General features: G+C 42.4%; 1 long non-coding RNA gene across 1 annotated transcript; it reads right to left on the bottom strand.

Annotated features, from left to right (window-relative positions):
- Nucleotides 1-6,481: 6,481 nt before the first annotated feature.
- On the bottom strand, nucleotides 6,482-6,928 carry LOC120986609. Its single transcript, XR_005775708.1, has 3 exons — nucleotides 6,834-6,928; nucleotides 6,620-6,727; nucleotides 6,482-6,525 (listed from the first exon to the last, which is right to left on the bottom strand). It is a non-coding gene; the product is annotated as an uncharacterized LOC120986609 (long non-coding RNA).
- Between the last annotated feature and the right edge of the window lie 20,362 nt (nucleotides 6,929-27,290).

Here is a 27,290-nt window from a genome sequence, read left to right as displayed (position 1 = left end):
TCACCCTCCCTCCCACCACTGCAGCCGACAGAAGTTTAATTTTTAACTTTTTTTTTTTCAATCCCCGTTGGCTGAGTGGAGGGGGCTTGACCTAACCAGATCAGAACGTGGCTTAGCAGGACCTAGAGGTTGATTTTTAACTTCATTTTTTTTCAATCCCTATTGGCTCAGGAGTGGGAGGGGGTGTGACCTAACCAGATAAGGGGTGTGGCTTAACATGACCTGGAGGCGGGGTTTTAAGTCTTTTGAGGGTGGACATATTGTGGCAGGGGGCGTGTCTGGGCTCCTTCCTGCAAGAATGATGCCCCTCTGGGCACCTTAATGGCTCATTTGCATACCAAATAAACTGGATTTACAGAGGATAAAAAAATCTATTGCTGGAACAAAGGCACATCTTGAAACTAGATGGTGGTGGTTCTGAAGAAACCACAGGATGTTGGCTTAATCTGATTAGCGGTTTGTGGCTCCACCCACTTTTTAAAATTTGAACCCAAGTCACCCAATAACTGAATGACTGCCAAATTTGAGGACCCAGTAATTTAAATTTTCCCATATAAAACGATTGGCTGAATTGTGATTGGCTATTAAAAGGCCCCACCCACTATTCCTAAATTCTAACCACACTCAACCAGTGACCCACAGTGCCAGTTTTGGGACTCATTCTTACAATATGCCAAACAGCCTTTTACATTCTCATTAAAGTCAATAGGGAAAATCTGATATATTTGTGGCTCCGCCCACTTTTTGAGTACCCAAAATCTGACTTTTTTAAGTTGACCCCATGACCAAGTGACCCAAGTTTAGGGAGTTTTAACTTCAGAGCTGTTTAACGAAAGTTGAAAATTTTCCAATGAAAGCCTATGGGGAAAAAAATGGTTTTTTTTAGGGGCCGCCCCAGGGGCACAAAGGGTGGGATTGCTTAAAGCACAAGCAACGTGCACGGCTATGGGCTGAAGTGTAAAAAGTTTTGTAATTGTACTCCTAAAACTGTGGAAGGGGTAGCATGCTATCGAAAATCTATGAGAAATTTGATTGGTTGTTGGTGGCTCAACCCACTTTTTCTAACCTGGAAATGGAAACAACCAATGACCACATTTATGATATGAGGTTCTTGACATCAATGTGAGAATAGCAGCATTTTTAGTTTTTCCCATAAAAATAATCTGGCATATTTTTTTGGTCTCCGCCCACTTCTTAAATTTGAATTCCAGTCCCTGCAGCATGTCAGTATGATCCCCACCAATGATTGGTCTCCCTGTGAAGTCTGTGAAAATGCTAGAAAACCCCATTAATCTTTACCTGCTAACCCTAACCTAAACCCATTACCCTAAATGTGCCCTAATAAACTTCCAAACACAGTGTTCAATAAAAAAGAATATATTTATTGATCAAACCTCCAATATCCAAGACACCAAAAAATTATGAATGTGCATTTATTAAACACAATTATCTCAAACCCCCAACAAACCCTATTATCATATTCCCAAAAATAATGAAATTATATTTATTCATCAAACCCCATCATGCCAAACCACAGCAAATAAAAACAAATAACAAATGTCACGGTTTCCACTGAAATCACTTCTTCCATTGCTCTAAAATGTGTCTTTGGTCCTTGGTAGATTGTTCTTCCATAGCTGCAGTCCAATGCATTTCCTCACCTCCTCTTCACTTGGCCGATGATCTTGAAGCAATCCTGTCAAGAATAAATCAAATAATGTATTAAGGCTTTGATGTGAAGGAGGCTATCCACTGTTCCTGCTAGGTTTACCTCCTGAGGTAAACTATTGCATTAGGGTTATGTTAATCTTAGCGATTATATATTGTGCACTCGCATCCTGTTCTGCAATTTCCTCCACCTGCCATATAAATGTTGCCCATGGACAGCAGACTCGGCAAGGCATATGTTTTGAGGGGATGGGTCCTTCTCCACACTGAGAGGATACTTTTCAATGAAATTTTCAAACTCGTCCTCTTTTAATCTTATCAGGCAAGGTTACAGGTTTTTCCACAACTTCAGTTCTGAAGAAGAGACACAGATTTTAATAAAGGTGATAATAAAAAAATAGACAAACATAGGCTTTGCAAAGGGGAAATGATGTAAAGATATTACTGTTTAGCTACTTACTTGGAGGTGGTAGGATTATCCTCCTTCTCTCGGCAGAATACCATTGGCATCTCTGATGCTTTCACCATGTCATCCATAATCTTTTCCCGATGGACACGTTCAGCCGTGTGATTAGAATGAGAAAGATATTTTAAAAATATTTCTCGTGTTGCTCTTTGCATTTTGAGGACACAAAGGTTTCTGCATTCCGTCTGACCATTTGACCGGTCACTGTTTGCAATCCAAATCTGTAAAACATAGAAAGAAATATTAACATAATAGTCAGTTTGCACATGATCAGCCTTTAGAACAGAAATCGATCAGTGCTAATATATGTATAAAAACTTACTTGCAATGAAATCTCGAGATATCTTGTGATACACTGTGGATCTTTTGACCAGAAGAGGAGATAAAAAAAAGTTCTTTATTTCATTTTTCCCCTGTAGAGATGTAGGTCTGACCTTGTTAAAATAGATATTGTTCTGCTTCGCGTTATTGACTGTTGTATAACACTAGTCAGACAGCTTAACAATAACTCAGAAGTCAAGAAACGTGAGACATCAGATCTGTATGTATTCCTTTTTCTGAATAACTTTGTAAAACTACAATATAAACAAAAACAAAACATGTGTGTCAATACATTACACATAATACAGCAGCCTCACTCCATCAGTGAGTGTACTCACAGACAATTCCATCCTAAGTCCAGGAATAGATCAAGAGCTCCTCTGCATGCAGTCTGCTAGATCCAGGAGCAGTGATGAAATGGAGGAAATACAGTTCCAGGTTAAAGGTTACTGCCTCTGACTGAAAAAATACACTTCCTGTAAAGTTTTGGCAAAGTAGAAACTAACATTGACCACTAGATGGCAGCAACGTCAAACATAACATTTCAGTATAATCTTTACAGCACATTACATCCATTTATTATGCACAAAATGGGCAGAACAGATATCAAACCACAAAAAAAAAGTAAAATTTTAATACGTTCGATCAATAACAGATCAAATAAAGATACATTGAAAGACTGATCTCATATTGTATATTATAGGATAGAATTACCCTTTCCTCTTCTACATTCAATATTATGACAGCTAATTGATTGGCAGCCGTTTTATGCTCATGCACCGATATGCCCACATGAGTTCCACAATGAGGATTTATTTTTTTCCATTCATCTACCTACCAAAGTGTGAGATTTAAGTGGAAAGATAAACCTATATATTCCATGGAAGGCAGCAATATTGAAAATAAGGCTACTTACGGCCATATTCTTCACCACTCCGGGTCGCTGCAGCTTCCTCAAAACAATTAGACACTCCATATAATTCAAAAAAGTTAAGCTATCATTTTTTGACAGTTTTTCCTCATTTTCGGCCTTATTTAAAGCATATTTAAAAGCGGGTTCTGCAATACCAAGGATGGATTCCAGTTCAGTTGGTTCTCGTATATCCTCTGACAAACATTTTTCTCTGTGGAAAGAAAGTAATGGAAATTTGATAAATGCTTAATATAAGAAAGTGAAGTTTGTTGAAGTATTACTATTTTTGAAATTAATAATACTTATTCATATTTTTAACACCTACTTCTTTGTGATGGTTTCTTTGGATATTCCTTTGCTTAGTCTTTTCTGGAAGACCCCAAGCTGATGCAAATAGATACCAGCGATGCTATAAGCCTCCTTGTCTTTTATCGATAGGTCTGTTGCATCCATCAGAAAGGATATAAACCTCTTCAAATTCTAAATGTAATTGAAGACAGTGTGAGTATTTCCGATATCCAGTAGCTTGGCAAAATATTAATTTGTCTTCTGAATGTTATACATGAACTTCAGAGACGGCTTCTCGTTATCCATATAATATAGGAAACGTGCAACATTCTCCACCTCCTGTTTGTACCTTACAACCCCTAAGGTCTTTGAGAGGTATGGAACAAAAACAGAATTTTTTTTTTTTTTTCAGGGAATGCCTTTTGTACATTCCCTCTTCGGTCATCTTCCTCCTCAGTGGGTTGTTCCATACAATGTTTGGCTCGACTGTCGCTGTGTCTTGCTCTCCTTGGTCTTCTGGCTCTACCTCTTTCCTGCCTTGATGTTGACTTTCTTGGATATATTGTTCATATATGATTTGTAGTTGTGCATCTTCTTTTGTGTCCAATTCATTGATCATAGCCTGTATTGGTTGTGGTGCAGGGTCTTCAAAACTATAAGACAATAAGATAGAGTTTAATATCACATTCAGATATACATTTAATATATATAATTTATTTTATTTTCAGAAAGACAAATATCAATTACCTCCTAGGCTGACAAATGAAAATCTCTGGTTCTGTCTGTGTCCCAATTTCTTTCAAGATCCTAACTTCCTTATTTTCACAACTTTCAAGTTGAATATAAGTGGAAAGACAAAAATAATACTTTATAGAAATCAAATGAAAACAAATACATCATATTATCTTAATAGATTATACAATAATACAAACCTTTGCACAGCAGGAGTGTTATATAAAAAAAAATAGCCACGGTTCTTCAGGTACTCAATCATGTTGCAAATGCATTTTTCGCTACACAACCGTTCAGCAACCTCAATGTAATTTATAGCCAGTCCCTTTGATGCTACATAGGCCAATTTTCTTTTGGCCTCCGCCAGGGTTTCTTTGATCTCCTCATCGCTGCCATACTTCAGGCACTTCCTACGCAGATGGGTCCCCAAGATGTTGTCAATCTTGAAACAGAGGGGGCAGGTCATTGGGGTTCTGTTGTACCTGTTCAATACAAATAATATACATATATATATATATATATATAATGAGGCTACTTTCACACCTGCGTTCAGGTGTCCGCTACCTGAGCTCCGTTTGAAGGGGCTCACAAGCGGCCCTGAACGCAGCCGTCCGGCCCTAATGCATTCTCGGTGGAGGCGGATCAACTGAGAATGCATCCGCCTGCCAGCGCTCAGCCTCCGCTCCGTGAGCGGACACCTGAACGCTGCTTGCAGCGTTCGGGTGTCCGCCTGGCCGTGCGGAGGCGAGCGGATCCGTCCAGACTTATAATGGAAGTCAATGGGGACGGATCCGCTTGAAGATGACACCATATGGCTCAATCTTCAAGCGGATCCGTTCCCCATTGACTTTCAATGTAAAGTCTGAACGGATCCGCTCAGGCTACTTTCATACTTAGAAAATTTTCTAAGTTATAATGCAGACGGATCCGTTCTGAACGGATGCAAACGTCTGCATTATAGGAGCGGATCCGTCTGATGAAACATCAGACGGACCCGCTCCGAACGCTAGTGTGAAAGTAGCCTAATTTTTTAAAATAAAATGTATATTATGGAAGAAAATTTAAACATTGCGACATAAGCATTTAAGATCAAATAATACATTAAAAAAATACTTACACTTTGGATTCCATCTTTAAATGTGAGCTTCTACGAGATATACTGTAAAATATAAAGTAGACAAATTAACACAGCTTTAAAAAAAAAGCTATTTGGTTAACCGCAAACAAATTACACAGTATGAAAAGTATACAGAAAAGAAATAGAGGGGAAAAAATGAGCAAATCCTCAGAGATCCTGTAAAAATACTGATCTGATAACAGAGTCGAGCTTCAGTGAATTTCCAAAAGCAGTCTGTTAAACTGAACTCAGAATTGCCCTTTTATACAGAAAGCTAGGATACCCTGACCAATAGGAACAAAGAAGTATTTGATGTTGTGAAAACTTGGTTTATGTGATTAAATTAAATTTGGTAGGTAAGGTAGTCTATTGCTATGCAAATTGTCTAATGCCAAAGCTAAGGAATTATTCCTTTTTATTCTAGAAATGTGTTGATGCAGATGCTAAAAAGTAACCTAGAGTAATCTCTAGAAAGAGTAACCTAATAAATGAATATAGATAAAGATGAATAATCTGTCTTTCCTTAGGAATCCAATCATATTTTCCTTGCATTTTTGTCTCATAACAGCTCAGTGATCCTCATAGCAAGCACCTTGATACATCATTGACCAACTTTATTTTGGCCTCTGTCAGGGTTGTCTTGATCTCTCATCATCGCTGCTATGCGCTTCATGCACTTCCTAAACAGATGGGTTCCCAGGATAGGAAGTAGTCCATATATAACAATAAAACAGTGTGCATTTGTATAAAACGTAGTGTGCAAATTATAGTCCATGGTTGGACTATAGAAGTTTATCTTCAAAGTGGAGTTCTTCTCCCGCTATCTTCAGTCCTTATGAGGAAAAAGAAAGAAGAAAGTCCAATGTTATAACCTGATATCAGGACATTCACTAGAAGATTTGTGATTATCCATCAAATAAAATCAATGTCTGGTATAGTTACCTGCTAGAGCTTGCTGGTGCTGTCTGCCTCTTCTCACGGGACCTTGTTAACATCTCTGGCAATGAGGGAGTTTGTGCTCTGCAATAAAACATAAATTAACCTTAATATACAATCATGGAAAGCATCCAATCATTAGCAAAACACAATGATATTATTTGGACAGTCTATTCACCTTGAAGTTCAGCCAGTATCATCCTGGTCACTGATTGTGTCCTGGGAAGTGATGTCCTCGTCTTCCTTGCTGCTCTCATCCTTTGAAGTAGAGTCTTCTTCATCCTGGCTTGCCTGACTATCTTCAGAATCCCGATTTCTTTATAGGAAACATAAAACACAAAGGACTTAGCAATCAATATTGAAGAATTGTTTTTACTCCCACAATCAAGTACCTTGAGGTGTTCTGGGAATTGATGTCCTCGTCTTGCTCACTGTGGTCATCCTGGCTTGCTTGATGATCTTCTGGATCCAGATTTCTGCATAGGAAACAGATAAAATGCAAATTACTTAGCAATCAATATTGCAGAGCAATAATTCTTTTTACTCCAACAATCAAGTACCTTGAGGTGCTGGCTCATCACTCGTCACTTGCCCTGCTTGTCTTACTAGGTGGTAGCCAGGCAAATAACCATTAGCGTCTTCTCCCTATAGCTTCGTTCGGCCGTGAGGTTGGTATGTGCCAGATATTTTGAAAACCTATTCTTTTCTGAGTCCGAATAATGAGGAATGGTCCAAGTTTCACAAACCCTCCTGACAAGCTGGCTAGAGATGTTGGGAAGTTTGAATCTAGGATTAAAAAGAAGATGGTAAACACATAAGATATGACACTATATTTACACTTTGAAAATGATAAGTGACTTTTTTGACTCTTACTTCTTGTGGTACCGCATGATGTTATTGGAAACGTTATAAAGCTCTTTTCCAGAGGTCGATATGAAGAATATATCCTTTGGAGAGAGTCTGTGTAGCAACTTTGGGCTAACTTTTTCAAAGTAGACTTTTAACCCCTGGGGGGGGGGGGGGGGGGGAATATAAAAAAATGGTATGAGAAATTATTGAAAGGTCTTATTTCCATATTATGTTAACCTATAACCTTAGAGAAAGCTTACTATTTCTTCCTCCTTGTTTAGCACAAAAGTAGCCACTTGTTGTGAAGCTGTCTTATGTAACTTAACACCAATTATAGCAAGATCTTCCCCATTATATGTGTGGGAGATTCGTTCTTTCCACTCAGAAACCTAAGAGCCAAGAGTTACAAAAGTTGAATGGACACAAAAGCAAACCAACAATAAGAATAAAGAAAGAGGATGAAAAAGTGACTGTCATATTTTGCACTACCCCTGGTCGTTGTAGATGTTTCAATACAAGCAGGGCCTCCAAATAATAATTTCTAGATATGTTTCTCGATCAGTGTTTCTACCTTGGACATCCTTGAAACACTGAGAATGATGGTTTTGCCACATCTAGAAGCCTGCGACATTCCTGGGGTGTCTTTGAAGAGGATGACTACAGCACAGGGGCTTCCAGGATCATCTATTAAAGCACCTCAGCAACCGGCTTGATCATTTTGAAGCTCCTGAGCTGCTGTCTCCTGATGGTAGCTGTAGAGATGCAAGTCTTTAACAGTGGGCTTAAATGCCTTATATTGTCATTCCTAGGGTTCTGTTCTTCATTTTAATTATTAGTATTCCCTAGGGCTCAATCATCACAATTCCAATTATAGGGGGGTCCAGGGGTTTAAGCCCTGGGTCTCCAGACTTGACTATCCATGTGGTCAGCCCTGGGGTTGCAAAAACTTGACTGTGTTCAGCTATGGTCAGCCCTTAATCAAAATCTATAGAGACTATGGTAACAAGGCCACTGGATGGGTATGGTGACCCCACTCCGTTACCTGTGAGGTAGCAGGCATAGAGGTGTATGGATGCTATAGGGATTACTAGCACCATTAATATCACCATGCATACAACCTCACCTATAAACCCTAGATGGCACTGCTGACAGCATTTTTTCTTTTCTACAGAGAGTTGAGTAGCCAGGCCCGTGAGTGGAAATGGTTACCCAACACTCGTTACTAGTCGCCTGACTGAAATGATCAGTGTGTCAATGTACCTATCAAAGGTGTATTCACTCCTAATATGTCCTCTAGTAGACATATAATTGGATGCAATGCAATAGTGTGTTATTGTAAGCCTTGGAGATTCAGACTTTACACTGTGATTTCTGCCATTGTTAGCTCAGTTGCTCCAGGCTTTACTTTGGGAACTTGACTCTGTGTTCAGCCCTTTGAAATCTGTAGATATTGCTTACATTAGAGATGAGAGATTTAGAGACTAGGGTAACAAGGCCAATGGTTGGATATGGTGATCCTGCTCTCAGTAATAATTATGAAATGGTAAAAACATCATAACAGTTTAATAATTAAACAATTAATTAACAGAATGGGCAAAAACATTATAACAAGCATATACTATCTTATTACTACACTTGGACAAATTATAACATTCTTTTGTATTTACAATAAACAAAGCAGCATGAGGTCAAGTGTCAAGCCAACTTAGCTCTGCTTTTTCACTGAATGATTTTTTACAGACACCATAGTCAAAAAACAGTTCTGTGTCAGGTGAAAGGTCTCTTTGCCTCAAAGAGAATAACTGTCTGTTTTCCGTCCTTTACATGTTTGAGCACAGGTTTCAGATTTGACCTTTTCGAAGAATGATTGATCAGTCTCCCAAAAGTCGAAAACACGCCTTGGTGGCACGGACAAGGTACATTTGAGGCATTTAGGCACATCATCTTCCCTTTGTCCTGGAAGAAGCAGCTATAACATTTCTCATCCGTCAATGTTTTTTGTAGCTCCTCAGCCTTCTTGCCATCCATTAGGACTCCATGATAGTCACATACAATATCTCCTTTCCGAAAAGGCCTGACTGGTTTTAAGAGAGTAACAACCTTTTCTTTTATCCACTACAGTCACAAGTCCCGGCCACTCCTGGGAGTCTATTAAAGCATTAATATATTTCATATTGTCCTCTTTCTTCTCGATTCTTGAGGTCTCCATGCTTATAGAATGTCAACTGTTCTTGGCACGTTGGTGTCCCAGGCCTGACGTTCCAAATAAACCTTCACTTTCTCTTCGCTAGGAAGATTCCTGAAGTGTTCTACACGAGAAAGAAAAAGGGGGGGGGGGGGTTCAGTAAGTGTACCAAAGAAATATCATTGCTGTCTTAACAATTGTGTCACTTCAATTAAAATGCAGTTTAAACAGAGTAAATATTTATTAGAAGCTTACCAACAACATCCTTGATAAGATCTCTATATTGGGTTCGTCTCCATTTATCCAGGCAGTATTGTGCATTGAGCTGGCTCACCTGCCTACAAACATTCAAGTATGGAGAGGACTGGTTGAGGCCTAAAGGATATATTTTAAGCAGTTTTTGGAAGCTCTCCTCTAAGTTCTAAAAAGTCTTTAACACTTGCAGTGCCTTCCACTAATTCTTCTTCTTGATTTTCTCCTTCTCTCCTCCTCTTTTTATGAGACGGTCCACTACTCAGTTTCATTTACACCCTTCAACGTGGTAAGAATCTGCATAACCTGGATAATTGCATTTTTGCTAAATCCAAGTTGGCTGATATCCAGGTCGATAAAATTATTTACGATTTCTGTATCCTCCTGACAGAGATTGTCTTCAGCCCACTGATCAAAAGCTTCTTTTGCCTCTTTTCCAGTTACTGCAGATATCTGAAACCTAAGGGACATAAATAAAGGCATTGTAAGCAGTGGTACAGGACACTTTAGTGGTGCAAGACATTAGATATAATAATAATTATTCTCAGTACTACTGATCACTTACTTCTCGTGTAGTCTCTAAGTCATTGCACGGATTTGTGACTGTTTTTCCTTTGCATGACACAAAGAACTGTTCCACTGTTTTCGATTCCTTTGCCAGTTGGGTTGGTCTGATATTTTTAAAGTATGTGCTGAACAGCTATAAGAAGGAAACCATAGTGTTAAGGAATTGCCTCATCATGATATAAATAAAGAAATAAAAACACACTTAGGGCTCTTTCACACTTGCGTTCTTTTCTTCCGGCATAGAGTTCCGTCGTCGGGGCTCTATGCCGGAAGAATCCTGATCAGTTTTATCCTAATGCATTCTGAATGGAGAGAAATCCGTTCAGGATGCATCAGGATGTCTTCAGTTCCGGAACGGAACGTTTTTTGGCCGGAGAAAATACAGCAGCATGCTGCGCTTTTTGCTCCGGCCAAAAATCCTGAAGACTTGCCGCAAGGCCGGATCCAGAATTAATGCCCATTGAAAGGCATTGATCCGGATCCGGCCTTAAGCTAAACGTCGTTTCGGCGCATTGCCGGACCCGACGTTTAGCTTTTTCTGAATGGTTACCATGGCTGCCGGGACGCTAAAGTCTTGGCAGCCATGGTAAAGTGTAGCGGGGAGCGGGGGAGCAGTATACTTACCGTCCGTGCGGCTCCCCGTGCGCTCCAGAGTGACGTCAGGGCGCCCCAAGCGCATGGATCATGTGATCGCATGGATCACGTCATCCATGCGCATGGGGCGCTCTGACGTCATTCTGGAGCGCCCCGGGAGCCGCACGGACTGTAAGTATACTGCTCCCCCGCTCCTACTATGGCAACCAGGACTTTAATAGCGTCCTGCGTGCCATAGTAACACTGAAAGCATTTGGAAGACGGCTCCATCTTCAAATGCTTTCAGTACGCTGCGTTTTTCCGGATCCGGCGTGTAATTCCGGCAAGTGGAGTACACGCTGGATCCGGACAACGCAAGTGTGAAAGAGGCCTTACCAGCTCCTCCTCATCTGTAACCACAATAGCAGTCCCGTGCGTTTTTACAATGCAGACCCTCTTTTTGGTGCTTCCATCCAAGTAGGTGGTATACTTCCGCTCCAGCCAATCTTTCACCATCAGGTTTTGCATCACAGTTGGTTTGCGAAGATGATTGAGCATCAGCAAAGCTTCAAAGTAGTAGCATGTGATGTCTTCTGTGTCATTTAGTTCGCACTTTTGGACTGACCGAGAGAACATGTTCACCACATGGAGCTTTGCTGCTGCTAGTGCTCTGTGGCCATCCTTAGGGTTTAGTTGCTTGTTACTGATAAAGAAAAAAATAAATAGTTGTGTTAATGGATAAAAAAAATCTAAACTATTCAGAGCCATGCAATACCAATATTAACCCCTTAAGGACCGGGCTCATTTTCACCTTAAGGACCAGGCCATTTTTTGGAAATCTGACCAGTGTCACTTTAAGTGCTAATAACTTTAAAACGCTTTGACTTATCCAGGCCATTCTGAGATTGTTTTTTCGTCACATATTGTACTTCATGACACTGGTAAAATGAAGTCAAAATTTTTTTTTTTTTTGCACCAAAAAAATACCTAATTTACCAAAAATTTGGAAAAATTTGTAAATTTCAAAGTTTCAGTTTCTCTACTTCTGTAATACATAGTAATACCCCAAAAAATTGTGATGACTTTACATTCCCCATATGTTTACTTCATGCTTGAATTATTTTGGGAATGATATTTTATTTTTTGGGGATGTTATAAGGCTTAGAAGTTTAGAAGCAAATCTTGAAATTTTTCCGAAATTTACAAAAACTCAATTTTTAGGGACCAGTTCAGGTCTGAAGTCACTTTGCGAGGCTTACATAATAGAAACCACCCAAAAATGACCCCATCTAAGAAACTACACCCCTCAAGGTATTCAAAACTGATTTTGCATACATTGTTAACCCTTTAGGTGTTGCACAAGAGTTATTGGCAAATGGGGAGGAAATTTGAGAATTTCATTTTTTTGTCCAATTTTTCATTTTAACACATTTTTTCCACTAACAAAGCAAGGGTTAACAGCCAAACAAGACTATCTTTATTGCCCTAACTCTGCCGTTTACAGAAACACCCAATATGTGGCCGTAAACTACTACAGCGGGGCGTAGAGTGAAAGGTGCGCCGTTTGGTTTTTGGAGGGCTAATTTTGCTGGACTGTTTTTTTTACACCATGTCCCATTTGAAGCCCCCCTGATGCACCCCTAGAGTAGAAACTCCATAAAAGTGACCCCATCTAAGAAACTACACCCCTCAAGGTATTCAAAACTGATTTTACAAACGTTGTTAACCCTTTAGGTGTTCCACAAGAATTAATGGAAAATAGAGATTCAATTTCAAAATTTCACTTTTTCGGCAGATTTTCCATTTTAATATTTTTTTTCCAGTAACAAAGCAAGGGTTAACAGCCAAACAAAACTCTTTATTTATGGCCCTGATTTTATAGTTTACAGAAACACCCCATATGTGGTCGTAAACTGCTGTACGGGCACACGGCAGGGCGCAGAAGGAAAGGAACACCATATGGTTTCTGGAAGGCAGATTTTGCTGGATTGTTTTTAGACACCATGTCCCATTTAAAGCCCCTGATGCACCCCTAGGTTAGAAACTCCAAAAAAGTGGCCCTATTTTGGAAACTACGGGATAAGGTGGCAGTTTTGTTGGTACTATTTTAGGGTTGCTCTATATTACACTTTTTGTGAGGCAAAGTAACAAAAAATAGAAATTCAGAAATTTCATCTCCATTTGCCATTAACTCTTGTGGAACACTTAAAGGGTTAACAAAGTTTGTAAAATCAGTTTTGAATACCTTGAGGGGTGTAGTTTCCAAAATAGGGTCAGTTTTTGGAGTTTATACTCTAGGGGTGCATCGGTGGCTCTTCAAATGGGACATGGTGTCAAAAAACCAGTCCAGCAAAAACTGCCTTCCAAAAACCATATGGCGCTCCTTTCCTTCTGCGCCCTGCCGTGTGGCCATACAGCAGTTTACGACCACATATGGGGCATTTCTATAAACTAAAGAATCAGGGCAATAAATATTGAGTTTTGTTTGGCTGTTAACCCCTGCTTTGTTATGGGAAAAAATGAATTAAAATGGAAAATTTGCCAAAAAATAGCTGTTTTGGCACTGTTTTTATTTTTTATTATTTACAACGTTCATCTGACAGCTTAGATCATGTGCTATTTTTATAGAACAGGTTCTTACGGACGTGACGATACCTAATATGTATACTTTTTTATTTATTTAGGTTTTACACAATAATATCATTTTTGACACAAAAAAAAAAAACATGTTTTAGTGTCTCCATAGTCTGAGAGCCATAGTTTTTTCAGTTTTTTGGCGATTGTCTCAGGTTGGGTATCATTTTTGCGGGATGAGATGACGGTTAGATTGGTACTATTTTGGGGTGCATATGACTTTTTGATCGCTTGCTATTACACTTTTTGTGATGTAAGGTAACAAAAAATAGCTTTTTTGACACAGTTTTTTTTTTTTTTTTACAGTGTTCACCTGAGGGGTTAGGTCATGTGGTATTTTTATAGATCAGGTTCTTACGGACATGGCAATACCTAATATGTATACCTTTTTATAATTTATCAGGGTTTTACACAATATCATTTTTGAAACAAAAAAAAAAAATCATGTTTTAGTATCTCCATAGTCTGAGACCCATAGTTTTTTTATTTTTTGGGCCATTGTCTCATGTAAGGGCTCATTTTTTTGTGGGATGAGGTGACTGTTTGATTGGTACTTTTTTGATCACTTTTATTACCTTTTTTGGGAAGTAAGGTGGGCAAAATTTAAATTTCCTCATAGTTTTTATTTTTTTATTTTTATGGCGTTCACCGTGTGGGGAAAGTAACATGACTGTTTTATAGATCAGGTCGTGACGGACGCGGCGATACCTAATATGTGTAGTGTATTTTATTTTTTTTATTTTTATTCCGTGATGAATGTGTTTTTTTGAAACTTTACTTTTTTCACTTTTTTTTTTACCCAGACCCACTTGGTTCTTGAAGATCCAGTGGGTCTGATGTCTGTATAATACAGTACAGAACAATATATATTGTACTGTACTGTATTTTACACTTGTCTGAACAGATCTATGCCTTTTAGCACAGATCTGTTCAGCACCATGGACAGCAGGATGCCCGAGAGGCGTCCTGTTGCCATGGGAACCTTCCCCGTCTGCTCAGTACTGGTCAGAACTGCGCAGACGGGGAAGGGTAAGCACAGGGCTGAGGGGGGCTCTCTGGGGGCTCTCTCCCTCTCCCATCGGGGGGCTGCAAAGGCACAGCAGCCCCCCGATGGGAGAGGGAGGGAGCTCCCTGCGCTGTTAACCTTTTCCATACAGCGGTCCGTACGGACCGCTGTATGGAAAGGGTTAAACGGCTGACATCGCAGCGCAGATGTCAGCCGTTTATACCAGGGTGCCAGCAATGTGCTGGCACCCTGGTATACCCACTAGACGCCAACGATCATTCAAGGGGAGGCGGGCGGGGGATCGCGATCCCGCCTGCCGCCCGCCTTCCGCACCGCCTGTGACACCCCCCCTGCACCACCCGCCCACATAATATCATTCAGGGGTGCAGGGGGGGGGGGTGAAAAATCTTTATTTTGGACATACTAAAGTTTCTGATCCCCGCGGTCAGGGACCGCGGGGATCAGAAACTGCAGAAAGCGCTGCAAACCGCAGGTCTGAATTGACCTGCGGTTTGCAGCGATCGCCGATAGGGGGGGGGGTCACAGGACCCCCCTTGGAATTAACCCAAGGTGCCCGGCTGTGTGTGACAGCCGGGATCTCAGCGCTGTCACCATGTCTGCAGACATGGTGACAGTTAAATGCCATGACGTGTATAATCATCATGGCGCGCTAAGTAGCAGTGCTCCATGACTAGTATACTCGTCATAGGTCGGGAATATTTTCACACTATCTCCTTCTCTGATTGCTTCCCTGACAGGAACTGGGGCGATTAGAAAAGGAGAAGCACATAGTCCCTCCCTAACCCCCCCTTACCTGCCCCGATGCGCTGCGATTGGTCCCTCTGCAGTAATGGACCAATCACAGCGATCGTGGGCGCGTCAGAGCGCCTATACAGTTCCTGCCGGCTTCTCTGGTTGCCTAGCAACCCCAGCACGCCGGCTTCACTGAAGCTTCAGCGCTTCGCTCCCTGTGCGGACACAGAGAGCCGATCACGTACATGCACGTGGGGATGCGGTGAGGCACCACATTCCCCCACGTACATGTACGTGATGTTGCGTGAAGGGGTTAATAGCGACAATCTTTGGGACTATATTCCCACCACCCCCTGTGTAATTATTCAGTTCTAAAGGCCTAACTCTTGCTTACATTATTTTTGGCTTTTTGGTGAATTTCTGGTTAAGCTCTTCATGTATTTTCTTCACTTCTGCCCGGGCAGCCTCTGATGTCCTCCCCGACTTTCATGGAAGTCTTCTGACATCACAAATCTAGCAAACTGCTGGATATGACCAAGGTAATTTTTAATGGTTCTTATAGCAGTCTTCGCATGTAAGTGGGTGCTCACAAATTCTTTATTTTTCTCTGGGTCACTGAGAAATCCCAAAGAGATCTCATCTGGGCTCATGAAATATAAGTAGCGGGCAAATTTTTCTACCTAATAGAAAAGACATAGATTTTAGTTTATATATTAAATGTCTAACAAGGTTCCTGTAATGCATACAAAGTGATAGAAAAATCATACATACCATTTGCCTTCTGCTCAACTCTGAGAAGTGAATAGTCAGTTATTTTCTGAAGTTCAGAAACATTGGAGAATTCACATCATACTTCTTGTGGACACCAGCCTGAGTCAATTTTCTTCCTGGGGGGGGGGGGGGGGGGGGGGTCACAAAGCTAGTCCTGAGACAGAGTGAACAATTAATGTGCATACTATGCATTAGTGGGTACACTAGAAATCATAGTAGGGTTATAATACAGTACACCCATATTACAAAATTTAGGAAAGGAAAATTGAACTTCCTCATCTCGTTCAGTAACTTAAATAATAATCAGCATTAACATAAAATAGATAGATGGATATTAAAGTAAATATTTACCTTTCAAATTGTTTTTCTGCTACAGTGCATCCATGATGCTCCAAGAAATCTACAAAACTCTTGTGCATTTGAAAATCCACTCTTCTTGTAATTGAGGGTGTCATAGAAGACAATACTCTGCTACTTTTAAGTCGTCTTATCTTTGATTCCTCCACCTCTTAGGTGATCTCAGCGTTGCTTGCTGCCTTCTTGCACACCTTGCGGAGGTGAACTGACCGCTTTCCTTGCATTCTCATGCAATGCTTGCAGTCCAAGGGATTGTTGTTTTCCTTCTGGTATGAGCCCATATTTTCTCTTCTATAACTTGCCTTCAACTATAAAACAAAGACAAAATTAATCTGAGTAAGATATTGAGTAGGGATGAGCGAACCTGAACTGTATAGTTCGGGTTCGTACCGAATTTTGGGGTGTTCGTGACACGGACCCGAACATTTTCGTAAAAGTCCGGGTTCGGTGTTCGGCGCTTTCTTGGCGCTTTTTGAAAGTCTGCAAAGCAGCCAATCAACAATCGTCATACTACTTGCTCCAAGAGGCCATCACAGCCATGCCTACTATTGGCATGGCTGTGATTGGCCAGTGCAGCATGTGACCCAGCCTCTATTTAAGCTGGAGTCACATAGCGCCGCACGTCACTTTGCTCTGATCAGTGTAGGGAGAGGATGCAGCTGCTGCTGTTAGGGCGAGATTAGGCAGTGATTTACTCTTCAAAAACACTTACTGAAGTGATCGATCTACAGCTGTGTATGATTCAACTTCTGCTAGTTAATTGCTCACTGTTTTAAGGCTGCCCAGAGCGTTTTTCTGTCACTTTTTTCTGTGGTGATCGGCGGCCATTTTGTGTCTTGTGGTGCGCCAGCACAAGCTGCCACCAAGTCCATTTAACCATCAATAGTGTGTTTTTTTTTTTTTGCTATATCCTACATCAGGGGCTTGGCTGTGCTTGCTATTTTATTGAGGGGTGAAATACAATTGCCAGAATAGCCGTACCCTAAATCTGGTGTTTCAGCTGTGGCTAGCCAATTGTAATACTGACTGCTGTCTGGCAAAGGATATATTTTTTTTCTGGGTTGAAATACAATTCCCAAATTAGCAATTCCCTAAATCAGTGGTTTCTGCTGTATCAGGCCAAGTTTAAATCTATCCATAAAAGGGTATATTACATTGAAGGTGCTGATAGGGTCATTCTCAATAACTTCACACGCTACCGTGCATCTCCAAGTCTAATTCTGTCCGTAAACGTATACCTGTCATCCAGGGCCTAAATACCAGGCCTACAATTTATATTCAGCTAAATCTGTCGTTACTGCTGTGCCTGTATTAGTGTAATACGGTACCTAAGTAGATAGCCAGATAGTGTTAGGTGCCTGTAAAAAAAAGGCCTGAATTTGAATTCAATACATTGGGCCAAATAATTTTTTTCTTATTGGGGTGAACAGTAACAATGAGGAAAACATCTAGTAAGGGACGCGGACATGGTCGTGGTGGTGTTAGTGGACCCTCCGGTGCTGGGAGAGGACGTGGCCGTTCTGCCACAGCCACACGTCCTAGTGTACCAACTACCTCAGGTCCCAGTAGACGCCAGAATTTACAGCGATATTTGGTGGGGCCCAATGCCGTTCTAAGGATGGTAAGGCCTGAGCAGGTACAGGCATTAGTCAATTGGGTGTCCGACAGTGGATCCAGCACGTTCACATTATCTCCCAATCAATCTTCTGCAGAAAGCGCACAGATGGCGCATGAAGACCAAGCCCATCAGTCTGTCACATTACCCCGATGCATATCAGGGAAACTGTCTGAGCCTCAACTTATGCAGCAGTCAACTTATGCAGACATAGAATGCACTGACGCACAACCACTTATGTTTCCCGATGATGAGAACATGGGAATACCACCTCAGCACATCTCTGATGATGAAACACAGGTGCCAACTGCTGCGTCTTTCTGCAGTGTGCAGACTGAACAGGAGGTCAGGGAGGAAGACGATGCAGGGGACGATGAGGTCCTAGACCCCACATGGAATGAAGGTTGTGCCACTGACTTTCAGAATTTGGAGGAAGAGGCAGTTGTGAGACCGAGCCAACAGCATAGCAAAAGAGGGAACAGTGGGCAAAAGCAGAACACCCGCCGCCAAGAGAGTCCGCCTGCTACTGGCCACCACCATCTGGGACCGAGCACCCAAAAGGCAGCTTCAAGGAGTTCCCTGGCGTGGCAGTTCTTCAAACAATGTGCTGACGACAAGACCCGAGTGGTTTGCACGCTGTGCCATCAGAGCCTGAAGCGAGGCATTAACGTTCTGAGCCTTAGCACAACCTGCATGACCAGGCACCTGCATGCAAAGCATGAACTGCAGTAAACACCTTAAAAACAAGTAACTCACTCAGGCTCCCCCTGCAACCTCTTCTGCTGCTGCCTCGGCCTCTTCCTCCGCCTCTGGAGGAACGTTGGCACCTGCCACCCAGCAAACAGAGGATGTGCCACCAACACCACCACCTCAGTCACCAAGCATCTCCACCATGTCACACGGCAGCGTTCAGCTCTCCATCTCACAAACATTTGAGAGAAAGCGTAAATTCCCACCTAGCCACCCTCGATCCCTGGCCCCGAATGCCAGCATTTCTAAACTACTGGCCTATGAAATGCTGTCATTCAGGCTGGTGGACACACACAGCTTCAAACAGCTCATGCCGCTTGCTGTCCCACAGTATGTTGTTCCCAGCCGCCACTACTTCTCCAAGAGAGCCGTGCCTTCCCTGAACAACCAAGTATCCGATAAAATCAAGTGTGCACTGTGGAACGCCATCTGTGGCAAGGTCCACCTAACCACAGATACGTGGACCAGTAAGCACGGCCAGGGACGCTATATCTCCCTAACTGCACACTGGGTAAATGTAGTGGCGGCTGGGCCCCAGGAGGAGAGCTGTTTGGTGCACGTCCTTCCGCCGCCAAGGATCGCAGGGCAACATTCTTTGCCTCCTGTAGCCTCCTCCTCCTACTTGGCTTCCTCCTCTTCTTCCACCTGCTCATCCAGTCAGCCACACACCTTCACCACCAACTTCAGCACAGCCCGGGGTAAACGTCAGCAGGCCATTCTGAAACTCATATGTTTGGGGGACAGGCCCCACACCGGGAGTTGTGGCGGGGTATCGAACAACAGACCGATAAGTGGTTGCTGCTGGTGAGCCTCAAGCCCGGCCTGGTGGTGTGCGATAATGGGCGAAATCTCGTCGCAGCTCTGGGACTAGCCGGTTTGACGCACATCCCTTGCCTGGCGCATGTGCTGAATTTGGTGGTGCAGAAGTTCATTCACAACTACCCCGACATGTCAGAGCTGCTGCATAAAGTGCGGTCCGTCTGTGCACGCTTCCGGCGTTCACATCCTGCCGCTGCTCGCCTGTCTGCGCTACAGCGTAACTTCGGCCTTCCCCGCTCACCGCCTCATATGCGACGTGCCCACCAGGTGGAACTCCACCTTGCACATGCTGGACAGACTGTGCGAGCAGCAGCAGGCCATAGTGGAGTCTTAGCTGCAGCACGCACGCGTCAGTCGCACTGCGGAACAGCCCCACTTCACCACCAATGACTGGGCCTCCATGCGAGACCTGTGTTCCCTGTTGCACTGTTTCGAGTACTCCACCAACATGGCCAGTGGCGATGACGCCGTTATCAGTGTTACAATACCACTTCTATGTCTTCTTGAGAAAACACTTAGGGCGATGATGGAAGAGGAGGTGGCCCAGGAGGAGGAAGAGGGGTCATTTTTAGCACTTCCAGGCCAGTCTCTTAGAAGTGACTCAGAGGGAGGTATTTTGCAACAGCAAAGGCCAGGTACAAATGTGGCCAGACAGGGCCCACTACTGGAGGACGAGGATGAGGTGGATGAGGATGAGGATGAAGCATGTTCACAGCGGGGTGGCACCCAACGCAGCTCGGGCCCATCACTGGTGCGTGGCTGGGGGGAAACGCAGGACGATGACAATACGCCTCCCACAGAGGACAGCTTGTCCTTGCCTCTGGGCAGCCTGGCACACACGGGCGACTACATGCTGCAGTGCCTGCGCAACGACAGCAGAGTTGCCCACATTTTAGCGTGTGCGGACTACTGGGTTGCCACCCTGCTGGATCCCCGGTAAAAAGACAATGTGTCCATTTTACTTCCTGCACTGGAGCGTGATAGGAAGATAGAGAGTACAAGCGCACGTTGGTAGATGCGCTACTGAGAGCATTCCCAAATGTCACAGGGGAACAAGTGGAAGCCCAAGGCGAAGGCAGAGGAGGAGCAAGAGGTCGCCAATGCAGCTGTGTCACGGGCCAGCTCCTCTGAGGGCAGGATTAACATGGCAGAGATGGAAAAGTTTTGTCACCACGCCACAGCTAACTGCACCACCACCTGATACGGAACGTGTTAGCAGGAGGCAGCATTTCACTAACATGGTGGAACAGTACGTGTGCACACCCCTCCACGTACTGACTGATGGTTCGGCCCCATTCAACTTCTGGGTCTCCAAATTGTCCACGTGACCAGAGCTAGCCTTTTATGCCTTGGAGGTGCTGGCCTGCCCGGCGGCCAGCGTTTTGTCTGAACATGTATTCAGCACGGCAGGGGGCGTCATTACAGACAAACGCAGCCGCCTGTCTACAGCCAATGTGGACAAGCTGACGTTCATAAAAATGAACCAGGCATGGATCCCACAGGACCTGTCCATCCCTTGTGCAGATTAGACATTTATAACTACATCCCCTTAACAATATATTCTTGTACTCCAGGGCACTTCCTCATTCAATCCTCTTTTTTTTTATTTTACCATTATATTGCGGGGCAACCCAAAGTTGAATGAACCTCTCCTCCGTCTGGGTGCCGGGGCCTAAATATCTGACAGTGGCCTGTTCCAGTGGTGGGTGACATGAAGCATGATTCTCTGCTATGACATGAAGCCTGATTCTCTGCTATGGGACCCCTCTCCAATTGACATTGGTTAATTTTTATTTATTTTATTTTTATTTTTATTCATTTACCTATCCACATTTGTTTGCAGGGGATTTACCTTCATTTTGCTGCCTTTTGCAGCACTCTAGCCCTTTCCTGGGCTGTTTTTACAGCCTTTTTAGTGCCGAAAAGTTCGGGTCCCCATTGACTTCAGCGGGGTTCGGGGCGAAGTTCGGGTCGAGCTCGGATCCCGAACTCGAACATTTCCGGGAAGTTTGGCCAAACTTATCGAACCCGAACATCCAGGTGTTCGCTCAACTCTAATATTGAGTTAAAAATGCTTGCTAAATAAAAGTATGAGAGGTAAGGAACCAGAACAGCAGTCTAGGAGAACAGTCCAGGAGAGCAATTGCAATGAGCAGGACCATGGTACGATGGCCAATGTTGCAGTGGGTCAGGATATGTGTATGAAAGTCTATAAGTAGTTTGTGATGCCAATTGCAGCTTGCGTAGGTACTATTGCAGGGCCCTTTAAGATGTAATAACTCACGTACCAGGTGAGGAATGCCAGAGTGGGGATAGTGTCTCTGTGTAATGTCAACGGTGTCTCCTACATTGGTACGGCTGGACTCCTGGATCCTGTCTCACTTGCAATAAATTTGAGTGTTAGTAGGAGTAACTGAGGAACTTTGGTAGTAAGGAATGAGATCCAGACTTGAAATATAATCCAACTGGTCTTTACTGAATGGCAGCATGAATCCATACGAGTTACAGCATAAGTCTTGGGTCCCAGCAGGTATTGGCAATATGTGGCAGGAATCAATATATATTCTGCTTCTATTCATATGCCTAGAGAATCTGGCAGGTATCTATCTTCTGCGCTGTCTGTCTTCTGCTTGATGTGGGCCTGACTAGCTGAAGAGGAATTTGGCTTCTCCTGGACTCTGGATAAACACTCACAGTTCTTCTCGCAGGGTATATTTCATCCTGGAGATCTGTAGTTCTGAAGGTGCTGCTTGCTTGTCCACCAGCACGGAGGCTGAAGGCTCAGTCTGGGAGGGAGGATCCTTGGCCTCAGCAGAGGCTGGACCCTAGGTTGGGATCCCTGTTTCTGGGAGCTCCTATTAACACAGCCTGCCCATAGCAGGGGTGGCTGGTACACACCACTAACTTCCTCGCCTCCTCATGAGACAGGACATGGGACCAGTCCACTTCTGCTCACAGACAGGGGGGGACGGGGGGCAGGGACTTGACTGGAATGAACTATTCCAGTCTAGATATACTAAACTGGCTAAGGTCCTGCTAAACATATTGCTGCCACCTGCTGGTGTACATAGAAAACTACAGCATATGTATATAACAAGCTTAGAAAATACATATAATTAAGAATGCAATGTTAGATTACACCAGATGACAATATACATACACCTAACATTATGTAGCGGGGAGAAAGAGTTTGGTAACATACGCCGGGATGTTAAACAATGGCCAGGCTAAGGAGGAGTTGTGAACTTGCTTCCAAGCTTGGCAAAAAGTGTACTGCTGGCCTAGTTTCTGGAAGCTGTATTTATGTAAGTCAGTGACCAATGATATTGCAGTATAAAACAAAACAACTAATTATCATTAAGTTTTATTATTCTAGCATGACACCTAACAAAAAACTAGGAATTTTCATATCTTCAAGTTGGCAAAATTTCACACCTGGCCAGGGAGTGGTTTCTGTTCACACCTACCCCTATTCCAGTGGTAGGCCAAAAACACCAACTTTATTCCATGAGTGAAAACAAAAACAGAAATTATCTTTTGGGTCACCAAAACTTTAGTTTATTGTAAATATATATTTAGTTTAATGCATTAATATATAAAAAAAATTAAGTAAGTTGCCAAGTTTAAAACCATGCCCCTTTAATCAAGTTGTCCTATTGCAAGCTTTACACACAGATCTTTATCGAAGACTCACACATTGTTATAGACTTTGTCCAGACAGTTTTTTGAACTTGCTGAAAAAGCAGTTATCTAAACCTGTCTGTGCTTTTTGGATAATTTGCCAACTTTTGCCATTTTCTTTTTGTGATTTACTTCATTTGACAATTTTGATTTTTTATATTCTTACATTTTGTCTTTTGACAACTATTTCTGCAGTTTATTGTTTCGTTTCCAAAAGGGAAATATTTTGGATATTCAATTCAAGAAATAATCATGGAGTCTGTATCCAAAACGTAAGTACATGTATTTGTTATTAGTATGCATTTGTAAACAGACTAAAGTTGTATGTAATATGTGTTTTTGCTTTGATTCATATTGTGAGGGCTAATTTTTTGTTTGATGATCTATACCTCTCAGACACCATTTTGAGGTCTATCCGACTTTTTGATCCTTTTTATAATTTTTTTTGTAGAAGGTGAAGTGGCCATTTAGATTTTTTTTTTCCATTTCACTGTATGGGATAAATAGTTTATATCTTATAGAGGACCTTTCACCGCTCCTGACATGCCCGTTTTAATAGCTTCTTACTTTCCCCATGTAATAACAATTCCCAATCCCAATGGGAGGCCAAAAAACAACAACTTGATTTCATGAGTGAAAACAAAAACATTATCTTATGGGGCACCAACACTTTAGTGTATTGCAAATAAATCATAATAAAAGAGAAATGAATATAAAAAATACATTAAGTTAACTTTATTTCTTGAGGGAATAAAATCACTCAAAAATCAGAAAAATTGTCTGCTGGTGCACTAACTGCTGACCTCATTCTCCCCTCACCCACTATAGGGAATCAAGTTACTAGAAGCTTTACACACTGATCTTTATCTAAGACATACACACATTGTTAAATAATTGTTTTTGAACTTGCTGTAAAAGCAGCTCTCTAAACCATTTATAGATCTTTTTGTGATTTATGTTTTGATTCCTATTGTGAGGGTTCATTTTATTCTAAGCTCCTGGCAGTGCAGTCTGTTGAGGGAGGAGACTGAGCTTCAGATGTATCTAAGCTCCTGGAAGTTCAGTGTGTGGAGGCAGGAGACTCTGAGCTACGTGTTTATCTAAGCTCCTGGTAGTGCAGTGTGTGGAAGCTGGAGACTGTGAGCACCGTGTGTATCTTAGCTCCTGGCAGTGTGTGGAGGCAGGAGACTGAGCTCTGTATCTGAGCTCCTGGCAGTTCAGTGTGTGGAAGCTGGAGACTGAGCACCGTGTGTATCTAAGCTCCTGGCAGTTCAGTGTGTGGAGGCAGGAGACTGAGCTTTTTTCCATTTCACAGTATGGGATAAATAATTTACATCTTAATAGTACTGGTGTTTTTGCATGTGGCAATGCTCATGTTATTGCTTTTATATTTTTTATTTTTTATTTTTGTAATTTTGGGGAAAGGGGGGTGATATGAATTTTTCATTTTTTTCCCCATAGGGAACTATGGCAAGCAATAATCAGATTGTTTATCTCAGACTCCAGAGCATTAACATTAGAGTCTATCAGAAATTCACCACTCTGCTTCCACAGTGCTACAGGAAGGGGCAGGGGCTCCACAGGAATTAATGGGCAAAAAAAAAAAAAATGTTTGTCTTTAAACAGCAAAAACAGAACTCCACAGACATGCCCTGTCTGCTATAGACCACACAAGATTCTCTCGACACATCTGAAAAGAAAGTGTATGAGACAGCACTGATGGAGCCAGGAAAGTGGCATTAGAATCGGCCAAGACGACCCTGGTCAACATAGCATCGAAGGCCACTACCATTTCTTATGAGATCATGTCTCTAGGATCTCTGGAAAATGTTATTATAAAGCCTCTGTCCTCTAGAAAGGTATAACAGACAAGCCAGCTTCAAACAGGTATGTGCTACCTCTGTATGCCCATCGTCTCATGTGTGAGTCCATCCCAGTACCCAAATTTATATTTTATATATTATAGGAATGTCAGACAAGAGATGACATCTACCTCTATGTCTGCTGCCACCTCCACATTGCAAGTACAGCCACTTCACACGGAAGACGATGAGGACACATTCCAACCTCAAGAAGATTTGGAGGTCGCACATGGCAATGTGGAGCCTGAAGAAGAAATTAAGGATATGCCAGCCGAGACCGAGGACCAAGATATAGAAGAGAGACATCATTCCAAAAGAAGACCATGAGGAAGGACAAGAAAGAAGAGAAGATGGAGAAATGGAGGAAATTGATAACCTCGATAGTCAGACACGGTCAGTGTTTTGTGACAGCCCAGGTCTTCTCAGTATTGGTAAAAAGCCTTTAGTCTAACTAGTTGCATTTTCCTTATGAATTATAGAATCCTACAGACAAAACAGACAGTGGATACAAAAAAGAATATGAAGGGTTGTACCAACGTCATTCGACAGCCCAGTGGCGTAACTACCGGGGAAGCAGCTGACAAGGGGCCCAGCGCCCGACAGCGTGTTAGTCAAGTTTAATCTTTTTTATTTATATGCAAATTACCTTCCTAACGTGCCCAAGAGGTTGTCCCTCTGGTAGTTTGTGCCCAGCCGCGCCCATTATAGCCAAGCCCACCACCGCCCTGCTGTTAATTATTCACTGCTGACCTCGTCATTTTTTTTTCTAAGTGCGCCGTAGTCTCACGCGAATGCGCTGATGGTACTCACGTCCGGGCCCATGCGGTGTCCTGGCAGCAGCCTCAAGTAGTGTAATCACGCATGCGCCAGCTTTCTCCGCTTTCTGGCGCACAAACGGCCGGAGGGACAGCCCTTTGGGCATGTTAGGAAGGTAATTTGCATATAAATAAAAAGATCAAAAATAAAAAAAAGGACAGGTGTGGGTAAAAATTTAGTATCAAAAATTGGGCGGGGGGCTGGGGGGGCCATACAAAAAATTTGCTGTGGGGCCCAGGCACTTCTAGTTACGCCCCTGAGACAACCCAATGCTGAAGGGCTTTGCCTCCTACCTGAAGGACACCTTGAAGGTCAATAATTATAGACAGGAGGTTGAAGATGTTGCAAGGTTCCTTTTTTATTTGAACCCCAAGACTGTAAACCTGCAGTTCGTAAAGGATGTGGAAAAGGCCAACGCCTTCTTTACCAAGCTGAGGGATTTGAATCTTGCAAACCAGACCATCTTCAACTACCTGAAACATGTCCGGAGGTTCATGACCTATCAGCTAAGATCCACCAACATCTTTACGAAACATCCAAATTTGTATAGGTTCTGCGATTTCTTTCACAAGGTGACCGACGACATACAAAAGAGGTTGTCAAAGGGCATTTTTAGAGAGGTTGTCAGCAAACGGTGAGCTATTCTTTCTCTCTCTGTACATATATACATACAGCAATATATGCTTATTTTATATAGTAATATCATGTATCTTATTTTTAGGTACCAGGCATTGACAACCTCTTCAAAGACACCCCAGGAATGTTGCAGGCTTCTAGATGTGGCAAAACCATCACTCAGTGTTTCAAGGATGTCCAAGGTAGAGACACTGATCGAGAAACATATCTAGAAATGATTTATTATTTGGAGGCCCTGCTTGTATTAAAACATCTACAACGACCAGGGGTAGTGCAAAATGACAGAGTCACATTTTCATCCTCTTTCTTTATTTTTATTGTTGGTTTGCTTTTGTGTCCATTAAACTTTTGCAACTCTTGGCTCTTAGGTTTCTGAGTGGAAAGAACGAATCTCCCACACATATAATGGGGAAGATCTTGCTATAATTGGTGTTAAGTTACATAAGACAGCTTCACAACAAGTGGCTACTTTTGTGCTAAACAAGGAGGAAGAAATGGTAAGCTTTCTCTAAGGTTATAGGTTAACATAATATGGAAATAGACATTTCAATTTCTCATACCTTTTTTTTTTTATAACACACACACACACACACACACACACACACACCAGTGGTTTAAAGTCTACTTTGAAAAAGTTAGACCAAAGTTGCCACACAAGGACTCGCCAGAAAATATATTCTCCATATCGACCTCTGGAAAAGAGCTTTATAACGTTTCCAATGA

This window comes from Bufo bufo, chromosome 1 (genome assembly GCF_905171765.1).
Source record: "Bufo bufo chromosome 1, aBufBuf1.1, whole genome shotgun sequence".
Lineage (NCBI taxonomy): Eukaryota > Metazoa > Chordata > Amphibia > Anura > Bufonidae > Bufo > Bufo bufo.
This window is presented reverse-complemented; position numbering and strand designations above follow the sequence as displayed.